Genomic DNA, 14,538 nt, shown 5'->3' with positions numbered 1-14,538 from the left:
TCTTCTTCGCCAAGTGGAACGGGTCGTCATCTGAGCTGCATCATTAAAGGGGCTCCGAGGTCACAAGGACAAAGCAAATCCATCCCTAACCACCGTGCACTGAAAGTGCTACTACCCCGGAGTCAGAGAACACGTTCTTTCACATTTATTTTACATTTAAAATTAAAGTGGCTGATGAACGAACGCTCTCCTGGAAGCAGATGGGAAAACTAGAGGGAATTCAAATCACATCTCGGAATGAAACTGTAGAACTCACGGGATCATCTTTGGTCGAAGAAAATTGCCGGGCGCCAGGAGTTTGAAGGGAGCAGGATGAGGACCTCTGAGAAGTCAGTGGAGTGGGGACATAGTTGAAAAGCTTCTGCCACAGTGTGTCCTGACCCAGCTCAGCAGCAGGAGGGCATTGTTGGGACAAGGAATCTCTTCTAATGCAGGTCCTAGAGTCTGGGGTGAAACCTCCTCCTTATCCAAATGTCCTCACTTCTCTGCTTCCTTTTTAGGAAGCTCTTAGGTTAGCAAACACGCCTTTCAGTCTGTTTGGTGTAATTACCCGTGTAGACCTCGATCTTCCCTCCACCCCAGGCTCGCAGTGAGCCCTGCACCACCACCAGAGCTGCCTGAGGCAAGGAGAGCCCGGCTCTCTCTGGATTTGGGGCTTTAACATCTTTTTTTCTTTTTTTAATCCTCCTGCACCCGGGATGATTTATAACCACCACTCTTTCCCTTTTATGGGCCCCTTTTATTAATATCCCTGTAAGCTAGGTCATGTCATTTTAAAATCCTCTTTCCCGAAAAATAGAAGGGGAAATAAACCTCGGATACAGTGATTCCCTCGTCATAAAAACCACCAGACCATTCAACATTTCAAAGCTTCTAGAAAGAAATACTTGGGCAGCCTTACTTAAGATCCCATTCCAGTGCTTGACAATGTCCCTTCTGATCTGTCTCTGCATTATTTCTACATTTCAACTTTTCTGATATTGTCTGGATCCAATTCTTGTACCTCACCCCCCGCCAAGACCATTATTACCTCTTTGGTTTAATATTTAAAGACTGTGTCTCAATACTTTGTATTAAAGATGCAACATAAAAATTAATTACCTCGTATCATGGGAAGCCAGCTATTTAGAGTGTCGTCAGCCAGCTTTATTACGATGAACATGATAATAAAGTTTAAGATGAGTCATGTAAATCGAAACTGCAAGTGTGCTAAGATAAAAGTCAGCAGGACTTGCAACCAAGCCTTGTAATGAAGGGAAGAACAGATGACAGCATTCGCAAAACCCCATTGCTTTTCGGCCAGATGCAATTTGAAATAATGATATAGGTCTATCTAAAGCCAACCAAGTTCTCTTTTTATTTCAGCTCCTGGGATGAAGACCCTAAGATACATATATCTCTGGCCTCTGGAAATATTGAAAAAATTTAAAAGGATATTCAGAAGTGGCCTCTACACCTTATGATATGTCTCTCTCCAACATCTGTCAACAAGAGTGACACTTGCTGAATCCTTTTCCTAGCCATCAGAAAGGAACATTTTGCTAATGAGACTATAATGATATAGGACTCCCCAAAGGAAACACGCTCTTCAGGGCTGTTGGAAGGAATACTGGAATCCGAGTCAACAATCTGGGTCTTAGTCCTGGCTCTGTTATAAGGAGACCTTGGTCCAAACATAAAAGCTTGCCTGGGCCTCACTTTTCTCATCTGACAAAAGGCAATTAAAAAAAAAGAAGAAGCAACCACTGTCTCATCTGCCTCACTGTGAGCTTTGCCTTGAGAAGCAGAAGGCTCGTTCTTACTCTCACTATTATTTATAGCTTTCTGGCCTTCTTCACCTGGACAGATTACCTGCAGTTTCCTCACCTCCTCCTCTAAAAGGGCAGGGCCGTAAATTTCATGGATATAAAAACAATCTGGCCTGACATGACTGAACAGGACTTAGACGTTGAACAGATTTAGGATCCAGCGTTCTCGTGCTCTGAACTCAGTAATTACAGTGAATTCACTGTAAGCCACGGGGTAGCATACTTGCCACGAACATTCTAGTAAGTGACGTAGAATTATAGGCCTGGAAGAGGCCTTGGAAATCATCTCGTCCAACCCTTTCATTTTACAGCTGAAGAAACTGAGGCCCAGGAAGGTTAAGAGGCCTGCCTGTGATGCAGACCAGCAGCTCATGATGACGCTGGATTAGGACCCGGATTCCCAATGTCCTTGTTTTGTGGTCTCTGTTGCTGTAAAGCCACCCACTGACCTTACACGATTCGGGTGAAGAGATGAGCAAACACTCACTGGGAGACCCTACCCCAGTCATGGCCCACTTCTGCTGTCTCACACACATCTGTCACTTAATGGTAGCAGGAATCCATTTGCTTTCCTGGAAATGTCTCCCTAGTAGGTTTGAGCTGCTGATGTCTCCCCAGTGATGTCATCTGTTCCTTGGGGGCAGACACAGCGGTGAGTTGATGAAGACCACAGGATTGGACTTTGAAGGTCCTGGATGGGAGTCTTGGTTCCAATCCCTCAGAGCTGGGATTTTGGGGAAGCCTAACTCTTTCTGAGCAATTTTCCTTACCTGGAAGATGACATAATATCTCTGAAAACACTTTGTAAATTGTAAAGTGTAACATAAATATTGGTGCTTATTGCCTTAAAATCCCACCAAAACCCAGCATGTGGGAAGCTGCACAGGTGGCCCTTGCGGAATAATTCTGGTCCGTTTGGTCAGCACCAGGGGAAACCCAGGCTTACTTCTCCCTGTTGGTACCCACAAAAGGGTTTTTTCTCCTTTCTCGTATTTTGAGAGTCTCTCCTTTGCTTCTAGCCACTTGCCCCTTTTCCATTGCTGATGGAAATTTTTTTCCTATGCCCTGCAATGACCTGGCTTCATACTTTCAGTAATCAAGACTTGCCAGTCGTTCAAGGCTCCCTGGGGAGGCAGGCACCCCCCCTGCACATCTGGAGTGAGGCACCCAGGCAAGGGCGCCATGTTGGAGGGGCACTACCCTATGGCTTGCACGTGACAGAAACCTTATGCAAAGCCTCTTAAGCAAAAACTAGGTGATTTATTGGAGTGGAACTAGGATGGCTCACAGAACTGAAGGTAAGCCTGAGTATAACCAGGTGTGTGCAGGGACCTCAGGGATGAGACGTAGGGCATCTCCCCTCCCAGGCTTACCTTGCTTCTCTCATTGAGTTGGCCCGATTCTCTCCAGCTGCGGGCAGGTCCCCGCCCACCACAGGAGACGGCCATGCCATGTCACTTTATGACCTAAGAGAAACCAGCTCTGGTTTGAGAAATCCTAGGGAATACCTCTGAGTAGCCTATCTAGGTCTGGCGTTAAGGAAATGAGTTCAGGTTCTGTGACACAAGCCCGGGAACACTACTCACAAGCTTTTAACCCCCAAGCAAAATAATTGGTTCAAAAAAAGGAGTGTTTTTCCAGAAGTACACAGGGTTTGCTGGACCGTCAGAAGCAGTCGAGGTAGATTTGAGTTTTAAAGGCCTCACTTTTTCCTCTAAAAACAGAACTCTTCACTAAAACAAATATATGTAACCTCTGAGTATCATTACCTTCCAATCTGATGATTGAAAAGGTAACTCGAAAATGAATAGAAGCACCAACTTACAATCAGATACTTCCTGAATTAACTTTCTATCGTATCAAAAACTCCTAGCAATCCACCAGCTGTACTGGCCAAAAACACTGGAGTAAAGGGTTAGAGCACATGTATTATTTTTCCTTCTACCCTGTCTTCCTGTTGCCGATCTGGTCCTCCCACAGCCGGTGAATCACACACATGTTTGAAGAGTTAGTCATAGTTACAAGGCTGCTCATAGAATTATAATTGAAACCCTAGCAGGAAGTGTTCCTTACACTAACGAACGAGGACTTTCCTTCCAGAGCACAGGCTCTCACGCCTTAACACGCAGGAGAATTGCCTCGACGATGTGCTCAGACACAGATACCCTCACCGAGGGCTGCCAAGCGTGTCTGCATGGTAGAATTACCTGGGGAACCTTTCAAGTACCTGGGTCACACCCCAGACCCATGAAATTCCAAGCTCTGAGAGTGGCACAAAGGCACTGGGAGTTCTTGAAGTTTTCCAGGGGCTTCCAATGTTTAGAAGAATTTGGGAACCACTGCCCTAACCCAAGCTTCTCAGCTTGCCTGCGCAGCTGAGTCAACTGGGTGAGGTGGAAGTGCCTGGGCCCCAGCCTCCACCAGTTAAGTTACAATCTGGAAAGATGGAAGATGGGATGACTGGACATGAGCATAAGTGTTTTTTAAAAGTGTTGTTTCTTTATTTGTAAAAAAAATTTTTTACTAAAGTATAGTTGATTTGTGATGTTAATTTCTGCTGTATGACAAAGTGATTCAATTATATGTGTATATATATATATACATACATTCTTTCTTTTATATTATTTTCCATTATGGTTTATCATAGGATATTGAATATAGTTCCCTGTGCTCTACAGTAGGACCTCGTTGTTTATCCATTCTCTATACAATAGTTTACATCTACTAACCCCAACCTCCCACTCCATCCTTCCCCCACACCCTCTCCATCCTGGAGACCACAAGTCTGTTCTCTATGTCTGTGAGTCTGTTTCTGTTTCACAGATAAGTTCGTTTGTGTCATATTTTAGATTCCACATATAGGTGTTATCATATGGCATTTGTCCTTCTTTTTCTGAATTACTTCACTTAGTATGATAATCTCTAGGTCTAACCACGTACCTGCAAATGGCATTATTACATTCTTTTCTATGGCTAAGTAATATTCCACTGTGTGTGTGTGTGTGTGTCTGTGTGTGTGTGTGTGTGTGTGTGTCACATCTTCTTTATCCATTCATCTGTCGATGGACATTTAGGTTGTTGCCAAGTCCTGGCTATTGTAAATAGAGCTGCAATGAACATTTTGGTACATGACTCTTTTTGAATTATAGTTTTCTCCAGATATATACCCAGGAGTGGGGTTGCTGGGTCATATGGTAGTTCACCTCCGTGCTGTTCTCCACAGTGGCTGCACCAGTTTACTTTCCCACCAACAGTGCAGGAGGGTTCCCTTTTCTCCACTTCAAATGCTCCTCTCCAGCATTTGTTATTTGTAGAGTTTTTTTAAGCACTTTTAGAAAAGCACCCAAGTTGATGTTAGCCCACCCCTAGAGATTCTAATTGAGGGGGTCGAGGGTAGGGCCCAGGAATCTGCTTTTCAGCAAGCACTCCCTTGGCCCCCACCCCAGTGATTCTGACTCAGGGGTCTGCACCTCACTCTGAGAAATAGTTCACTTAGACCCTGTCTACTCAAAGTGTGGTCCCTGCCTACTCAAAGACCCTGTGTCTACTCGAAGGAGACAGACCAACGGCACTAGCGTCTCCTTGGAGTTTGTGAGAAATACAGAATCTCAGGCCTTATCCCCCTCCCAACCCCGCTGAATCAGACTCTGCATTTTAACAATATCTGGGGGATTCAAGTGCAGATTAGACTTTAAATATCACTGTCTAGAGGTATTCCTTACACTTGACCACACACTAGAATCACCTGGAGCTTTAAAAGATAGGGAAGGCTGGATCCCACCATGACAGATGTTAATCTAGTTGGCTAGAGGTATGGCCAGAGGCACCTGCATCTCTTTGAAGCAGCCAAGGTGGAGACACTTACAGAACCTCTGCTCTCATCCAGCTGATGATTATGAAGAGTTCTCCTTTCAGTTGGTCCTAAAAGTTTTAGTATCAGAGTTACATCATTGACCCCAACAGCCACCCCAGAAGGCACTGGAAAATTCCATATCATTCACAAGAAGCCAGCATCATGGTTCAGACTTGTCTAAATCCTCAGCAGCAAAGTTACCAAAAAATGAAAAGAAAAAATTCTAATCAAAGGGTTTTTTGTTCACCTACTGTTATTCCCTCATTGCCAAAGTTTTTTTTGGCATCTCGTTAAATACACATGTGAAAGTCATCAACAATAAAACATAAAAGGCCATAAGTACAAAAATGTATGGGGACGTTTTAGAATATATTTCAAAGTTCAAATTCAGTCCCCTGAAAAGTGACAGAAGGGCCTAGCCATGGGACAGAACTAAAGGAAAACCAGTGCTCATCCTGTGCCGTTTGCTGTGTAGCGGTGATAAGGCTCCTACAAGGTGCCATCAGAGCTGGACAAGGGTCAAGGTCCGAAAGCGGCATGTCAGCACAGGCCCGGCACACGGTAGGTGCTCAGTGAGGCGGCGTGTCGGCACAGGCCCGGCACACGGTAGGTGCTCGGTGAGGCGGCGTGTCGGCACAGGCCCGGCACACAGTAGGTGCTCGGTGAGGCGATGGGTCGGCACAGGCCCGGCACACAGTAGGTGCTCGGTGAGGCGGCGTGTCGGCACAGACCCGGCACACAGTAGGTGCTCGGTGAGGCGATGGGTCGGCACAGGCCCGGCACACAGTAGGTGCTCGGTGAGGCGGCGTGTCGGCACAGGCCTGGCACACAGTAGGTGCTCGGTGAGGCGATGGGTCGGCACAGGCCTGGCACACGGTAGGTGCTCGGTGAGGCGATGGGTCGGCACAGGCCTGGCACACGGTAGGTGCTTGGTGAGGCGGCATGTCGGCACAGGCCCGGCACACGGTAGGTGCTCGGTGAGCACCGTTGCTTTCTCCTTGAAGCCCTTGCAGCCCTTCATGTGTGTCTCTTGAGATACGTACCCCACTTAATCTGAATCACTCTCATTGGTGTGTTGGATTCTGCCCTTCTAGACTGAAATTGTAGGTTTCTGGTGAAGAGACAACGTCTTATTTATCAATCCCACCCTTGTATCCAGACCAGTGCCTGGCATAGAAATCAACCAGTTAGGTGCGTAGATGGGTCACAAGTGGAAGAGCTATTCCTTTGACAATTGTTTACCAGGCGAGCTGACATTCTCCTCCTAGAACTATTCACACTGAGTGTTCTCAGTGTATCAGCAGTCCCCGCTGACTCATTCCCAGTAAGCATTTCTCTCCACCATGCTGATCTAAGCTGGGGAGTCAGCTCTGTAAGCAGTGACAGCCCGACTCTGGGCATCTGAATGGCTCTAGTCTGCCTTAGAGTTTTCGTGGTGCAAAAAAACTCAGACTCCCGCAGACCAACTGACACACCAACTCCCGTCAGGCCAGGTACTGGGGCCGAAGCTCCAGGACCTCAAGCTGGGCACTGACGCTTCCTCATCTTCTCCTCCATTCCAAGCTGAAAGTAGCACTGGCTGTCTTAACAGGACACTAGGAAGAGCTTCAGCGATCTTAACCTGGTCTCAGAGCCACCTATAGAATAAGCAACTAAGCGTGTATGGGAGGAGTGCAGGTGTTTCCCTCTAAGAAAGAGGGAAATGTGGAGAGACCCACTGAAATAAATTTCTAGCCCCAAGACGGAGCCACGCCTGCCTGGGGAGCCACTTAGGCAACTTTCATGTCCCTGTAGATGCTCCTGTTGACCAGAAATGCAGGATACCCAGCCAGCCAGTCCCCAAACACGCAGCCAACTCTGGACCTTCTCACCCCAAACAGTTGACCCCAGCCAATCAAATATTTTCTATTTTCCTCTTCCTTGTTCTTTGTTCTTTATCCTATAAAAGCTTCCTGCCTTCTGCCCAATGTTATAGTTCTTCGAATCCACTTCACAAAATGCTAAGTAAAGTTAGCTGGTATCATTTACATTGTTTTCTTTAATCGTTTATTTAACGAAGTAAGCTCATCTATTTGAGATATAGCCAGATTTGTGTTGGAAAACTTTCCTTAGTCTGTTGAGATGCTCTAGAGTAATCAACTGTGTGGTCTCCCTCTCTATCAAGTGAAGGGCAGTCACCACGCCCCCAGCGGGAAGTGTTTCCTCTGCTCCAAAGGCTGTGTCCAATACAACGACTGCCCTTCTCCCAGTCCATCCACAGTGCAGTGTAGCCACTGGGTTTAAACCCTTGGTGTGACCAAAAGAAATTAAGATAAGTGAAAAAGATAATGGATTCCTTAAATCAAATGGAAACGAAGTTAGTTAGTTATCATTTATTTCTCTGTGAGACATTGGCCTTTCTTACTCCCTGGAAAACAAGTGGCCTCACTTGGATAATGAGACTGTGTACAGCCTTCTGTGGATTCCTGTACCATCCCTGTTTCAGACGTTCAGCACAGGCAAAACAGGACAAGTAGTAGAAAAGATTTTTGTGTTTTTTTTAACTTTCATTAAGAAAAAGTATAGGCACACATATATTTAAGACAAAGAAAATCAAGTTAAGGGAATGATAAGCACTAGACCCAGATTGCTGGCTACACCTGATGGGGGCGAGAGACAGGAGGAGGGCACAGGGAGACGGAAGTCACAGGTGATGGGCAGGGGCTTCACAAGTGTCCAGTAACTAGCAGCACTATTCAGAACAGCCAAAACATGGAAACAACCTAAGTGTCCATCAACAGACGAATGGATAAAGAAGATGTGGTAAGTATACACAATGGAATATTACTCAGCCATAAAAAAGAATGAAATTCTGCCATTCGCGGCAACATGGATGGACTTGGAGGGCGTTATGCTCAGTGAAATAAGCCATACAGAGGAGGAGCAGCACTGCATGTTATCACTTATATGTGGGATCTGAAAAATGCAACAAACTACTGAATATAACAAAAAGAAGCAGACCCACAGATATAGAGAACAAACTAGTAGTTACCAGTGGGGACAGGGAAGTGGGGAGAGGGGAGATAGAGGTAGGGGATTAAGAAGTACAAACTAGGGCTTCCCTGGTGGCGCAGTGGTTGACAGTCCGCCTGCCGATGCAGAGGACACGGGTTCGTGCCCCGGTCCGGGGGGATCCCACATGCTGCGGAGCGGCTGGGCCCGTGAGCCATGGCCACTGAGCCTGCGCATCCGGAGCCTGTGCTCTGCAATGGGAGAGGCCACGACAGTGAGAGGCCCGCATACCGCAAAAAAAAAAAAAAAAAAAAAAAGAAGTACAAACTATTAGGTATAAAATAAGCTACAAGGATATACTGTGGAACTTGGGGAATATAGCCAATATTTTATAATAACTATAAATAGAGTATAATCTTTAAAAATTGTGAATCACTGTATTGTATACCTATAACTTACATAACGTTGTACAGCAACTCTACTTCAATTTTTTAAAATGAAATAACTAGAAATAAATAAATAATTTAGTAAAACAAGCAATAACCAAAACCACATATCCTGTTCCGCTTCTGCCTCGCATGCAGTCGAGTTGGTAAATCTACTCTGTAATCCACCTGGCTCCACGCTTCCCCACTGATCCTCCTCCAGGACTCAAGGCCCACGTGGAAGCCCCGCAGCCCTCCTTCCTCATTTACCCCTTTATGTGTGCTTGTCCCTGGGCTGTGCTCCTGTGCTGTGAAGCTGCCAGACTGTGGAGAGACCCTACAAGATGGCTCTTATGCCAACTCTTCCTTACCAGCGATCACACTGCTGGTGAGAAGTAATGTTGCTCATTTGGGCACTCCTGGGACTGGCTGTAATATCAGCAAACGCTGGGGAAATTCCCAGCCAGCCTGTCTGATTGATTCCAGAAACAAACCTCATGCTCCTCGTTCCTCCTGTAAGACACACAGAACAGTGGCCTCTGCCCCCAGATGCTGGGGGTGATGCCTGGACTCTTTGTTCCCCAACTGTTGGGTTGTTTGCATATTTGTTGTATCCATTGTAATGACTTCTCTTTCATTTATAATTTTATTTATTTGAATCAGATCTCTTTTTTTTCTTAGTCTAGCTAAAGATTTGTCAATTTTTGTTTCTTTTCAAGAAACCAACCCTTATTTTCATTGATCTTTTCTAATATTGTTCTAGTCTCTATTTTATTTATTTCTGCTCTAATCATTATGATTTTCTTGCTTCTGCTAACTTTGAGTTTACTTTGTTCTTCTTTTTCTAGTTCCTTGTGTGAGTTTAGGTTTTTTGTCTGAGATCTTTCCTTTTTCTTAAAGTAAACATTTATCACTATAAACTTCCCTCTTAGAATTGCTTTTGCATATCCCATAAGTATATTGTATTTACATTTTGTTTTTCTCAAGTTCTATTGATTTCTTTTTTAATTTCTTCTTTGATTCTTTGGTTGTTCAGAAGTCTGTTGTTTAATTTCCACCTATTTTGAATTTTCCAGCTTTCCTCCTGTTATCAATTTCTACTTTTTATCATTGTGGTCAGAATTGATACTTGATATGATTTCAATCTTGTTAAATTTGTTAAGACTTGTTTTGTGGCCAAAATATGATCTATCCTGAAGAATGTTCCATGAATGCTTAACAAGAATGTATTCTGCTGCTGTTGGATGGAATATCCTGTATATGTCTGTTAGGTTCATTTGGTCCACAGTGTAGTTCAAATTAGTTATTTCCTTATTGAACGTCTGTCTGTATGATTTATCTATTGTTGAAAGTAGGGTATTGAAGTCCTCTGATATTATGTCATTGCTGTCTATTTCTGCATACATTAATAATTGTTTAATATATTTAGGAGTACCAGCATTGGGTATATATATTTACAATTGTTATATTCTCTTATGAAATGATCTTTTTATCATTATATAATGACCTTATTAAGTATAGCTACCTCTGCTCTCTTTGGTTTCCATTTGCATGGAATATCCTTTTAATGTGTTGTTGGATTCTGTTCTCTAGTATTTTGTTGAGGATTTTTGCATCTATATTCATGAGTGATATTGGCCTGTAATTTTCTTTTTTTGTAGTATCTTTGTCTGATTTTGGTATCAGGGTGATGGTGGCCTCATAGAATGAGTTTGGGAATGACCCTTCCTCTGCAATTTTTTGGAAGAGTTTGAGAAGGAGGGGTGTTAGCTCTTCTCTAAACGTTTGATAGAATTCACCTGTGAAGCCATCTCGTCCTGGACTTTTATTTGTTGGAAGATTTTTTTTTTTTTTTTTTTTTTTTTTGCAGTACGCGGGCCTCTCACTGTTGTGGCCTCTCCCATTGTGGAGCACAGGTTCCAGATGCGCAGGCTCAGCGGCCATGGCTCACGGGCCTAGCAGCTCTGTGGCATGTGGGATCTTCCTGGACTGGGGCACAAACCCATGTCCCCTGCATCTGCAGGTGGACTCTCAACCACTGCGTCACCAGGGAAACCCCCTGTTGGAAGATTTTTAATCATAGTTTCAATTTCATTACTTGTGATTGGTCTGTTCATATTTTCTATTTCTTCCTGGTTCAGTCCTGGAAGGTTATACCTTTCTAAGAATTTGTCCATTTCTTCCAGGTTGTCCATTTTATTGGCATAGAGTTGCTTGTAGTAGTCTTTTATGATGCTTTGTATTTCTGTGGTGTCCATTGTAACTTCTTCTTTTTCATTTGTAATTTTATTGATTTGAGTCCTCTCCCTCTTATTCTTGATGAGTCTGGCTAAAAGTTTATCAATTTTGTTTATCTTCTCAGAGAACCAGCTTTTAGTTTTATTGATCTTTGCTATTGTTTTCTTTGTTTCTGTTTCATTTATTTCTGCTCTGATCTTTATGATTTCTTTCCTTCTACTAACTTTGGGTTTTGTTTGTTCTTCTTTCTCTAGTTCCTTTAGGTGTAAGGTTAGATTGTTTATTTGAGATTTTTTTGTTGTTTCTTGAGGTAGGATTGTATTGCTATAAACTCCCCTCTTAGAACTGTTTTTGCTGCATCCCAAAAGTTTTGGATCATCATGTTTTTGTTGTCTTTTGTATCTAGGTATTTTTTAATTTCCTCTTTGACTTCTTCAGTGATCTCTTGGTTATTTAGTAACGTATTGTTTAGCCTTCATGTGTGTGTGTTTTTTATGTTTTTTTCCCCTGTAATTTATTTCTAATCTTATAGTGTTGTGGTCGGAAAAGATGCTTAATATGATTTAAATTCTCTTAAATTTACTGAGGCTTCATATGTGACCCAAGATGTGATCTATCTTGGAGAATGTTCCATGTGCACTTGAGAAGAAAGTGTAATCTGCTGTTTTCGGATGGAATGTCCTATAAATATCAATTAAATCTCTCTGGTCTGTTGTGTCATTTAAAGCTTGTGTTTCCTTATTAATTTTCTGTCTGGATGATCTGTCCATTGGTGTGAGTGAGGTGTTAAAGTCCCCCACTATTATTGTGTTACTGTCGATTTCCTCTTTTATAACTGTTAGCATTTGCCTTATGTATTGAGGTGTTCCTATGTTGGGTGCATATATATTTATAATTGTTATGTCTTCTTCCTGGATTGACCCCTTGATTATTATGTAGTGTCCTCCTTGTCTCTTGTAACATTCTTTATTTTAAAGTCTATTTTATCTGATATGAGTATTGCTATTCCAGCCTTTCTTTTGATTTCCGTTTGCATGGAATATCTTTTTCCATCCCCTCACTTTCAGTCTGTATGTGTCCCTAGTTCTGAAGTGGGTCTCCTGTAGACAGTATATATATGGGTCTTGTTTTTGTATCCATTTGGCAATATATATGTTCCTGTTACCATTTTCTTAATTGTTTTGGGTTTGTTTTTGTAGGTCCTTTTCTTCTCTTGTGTTTCCCACTTAGAGAAGTTCCTTTAGCGTTTTCTGTAGAGCTGGTTTGGTGGTGCTGAAATCTCTTGGCTTCTGCTTGTCTGTAAAGCTTTTGATTTCTCTGTCAAATCTGAATGAGATCCTTGCCAGGTAGAGTAATCTTGGTTGTAGGTTCTTCCCTTTCATCACTTTAAATATATCCTGCCAGTCCCTTCTGGCTTGTAGAGTTTCTGCTGAGAAATTAGCTGTTAACCTTATGGGAGTTCCCTTGAATGTTATTTGTCATTTTTCCCTTGTTGCTTTTAATAATTTTTCTTTGTCTTTAATTTTTGCCAATTTGATTACTATGTGTCTTGGTGTGTTTCTCCTTGAGTTTATCCTGTATGGGACTCTCTGTGCCTCATGGACTTGGGTGCCTATTTCCTTTCCCATGTTAGGGAAGTTTTGGACTATAATCTCTTCCAATATTTTCTTGGGTCATTTCTCTCTCTCTTCTCCTTCTGGGACCCCTGTAATGCAAATGTTGGTGCCTTAAATGTTGTCCCAGAGGTCTCTTAGGCTGTCTTCATTTCCTTTCATTCTTTTTTCTTTATTCTGTTCTGTGGCAGTGAATTCCACCATTCTGTCTTCCAGGGCAGTTATCCGTTCTCCTACCTCAGTTATTCTGCTATTGATTCTTTCTAGTGTATTTTTCATTTCAGTTATTGTATTGTTCATCTCTGTTTGTTTGTTCTTTAGTTCTTCTAGGTGTTTGTTCTTTACTTCTTCTAGGTCTTTGTTAAACATTTCTTACCTGATATATTTGGAACTTCTGAAACTATGCTCCTTATCTCTTCATTTTTCCTTCATTTTTCCATCTCTTTGTGATTTTTTTGTGCTACGCTCTTGGAAAATTCCTTAACTGAATTTTACAGCTCTTTAAGTGCCTTTCTTCTGCTGTTTATTCAACATTAAGCAAATATTTATTGAGCACCTAGTGTGTGCTAGGTCCTGTCCTGGGCATGGGGATACAGCAGTGAGCAAATAAAGGGACTGCCTTCAAGAAGCCTAATTTCTGTTGATGGGAGCTGAAAAATAAACAAATATGCATCAAGTAGTAGAAAGTGTTATGAAGGAAAATAATATGTGGAAAAGAGATAAAATATGATGAGGGATGGAATAGAAAAGTTGGTGATGGAAGTTCTCTTGATTGAGGTGGCCTCTGAGAACATAACTGAAATTTCATAAAGTTCTTTTAAAAGGATTTCTCAGGACAGAGGGGCCTCTGCTAGCTCTAAACATTCTAGCCTGACAGGTCTCTTTTACTAAACTTGACTTTTGGGCACTGTGTAAAATGAGTTGCCTGTTCTAATCTTAAATTGTTCCACCTTCTCGTCAGGGAGGCTGAAAAGGGCACAGCTGGACTGGTCTGACCAGGGCAGTACAGAGAGGCCAGCAGTGGGGTGAGTCTATCAAGTTGGAAGTTAAGGTAGGATTCTCTCCTGAGACAATAGAAGATTCTTCCATCAGAGGAAAGAACAAAAGCAATGCCAGAGTGCCAAGGTCCAGGATGGTGAGCAAAGAGTAGAATGAGGAGAAGTAGAGAGCAGACACTTTAATGCTAACAACCTCTGGGGGCACTGGTGAAGAAGACAAGCCCAAACACAGTGATATTAAGTTAGGAATCCTGTTCAAACACGTACAATAGCCCTTAGCCCTTGTAGTTTTCTTCTGTGGGCTGGTTGAGATGTTGTTAGTTGGAGATGAGGGAAATGTTTGTTAGAAGACTGGTTTCATGGCCCACGTGTACATTTACTGTATAGTAGACGCTATTTGATGTGTAGTTCAATGTAAAGAGAATATTTAAAAGTCAGTGCTGCTCTAAATGGCTGTTATAGGAGGAGATGAATTCCCCTTGAGAAGGATCTGGTACAGCAGAGTCAAGTATCCAATGGGTAATTGGACCAAGGACTTTTAGTGCTACATAAAAAGCCAAGATTCCATGAGACTCCAGTTGAAACACAAAGTATAACACATATGAAAAGGAG

General features: G+C 42.8%; 1 long non-coding RNA gene across 1 annotated transcript; it reads right to left on the bottom strand.

The window, feature by feature from the left end:
• Positions 1–1,334: 1,334 nt before the first annotated feature.
• LOC117196138 (uncharacterized) lies at positions 1,335–3,776 on the bottom strand. The gene is made up of 3 exons (XR_004476219.2): positions 3,634–3,776; positions 3,182–3,274; positions 1,335–2,578 (listed from the first exon to the last, which is right to left on the bottom strand). It is a non-coding gene; the product is annotated as an uncharacterized LOC117196138 (long non-coding RNA).
• Between the last annotated feature and the right edge of the window lie 10,762 nt (positions 3,777–14,538).

The sequence above is a fragment of the Orcinus orca genome, chromosome 2, assembly GCF_937001465.1.
Source record: "Orcinus orca chromosome 2, mOrcOrc1.1, whole genome shotgun sequence".
Classification (NCBI taxonomy): domain Eukaryota; kingdom Metazoa; phylum Chordata; class Mammalia; order Artiodactyla; family Delphinidae; genus Orcinus; species Orcinus orca.
The sequence above is the reverse complement of the archived record's forward strand: the minus strand, read 5'-3'. Positions and strand labels throughout refer to the sequence as shown.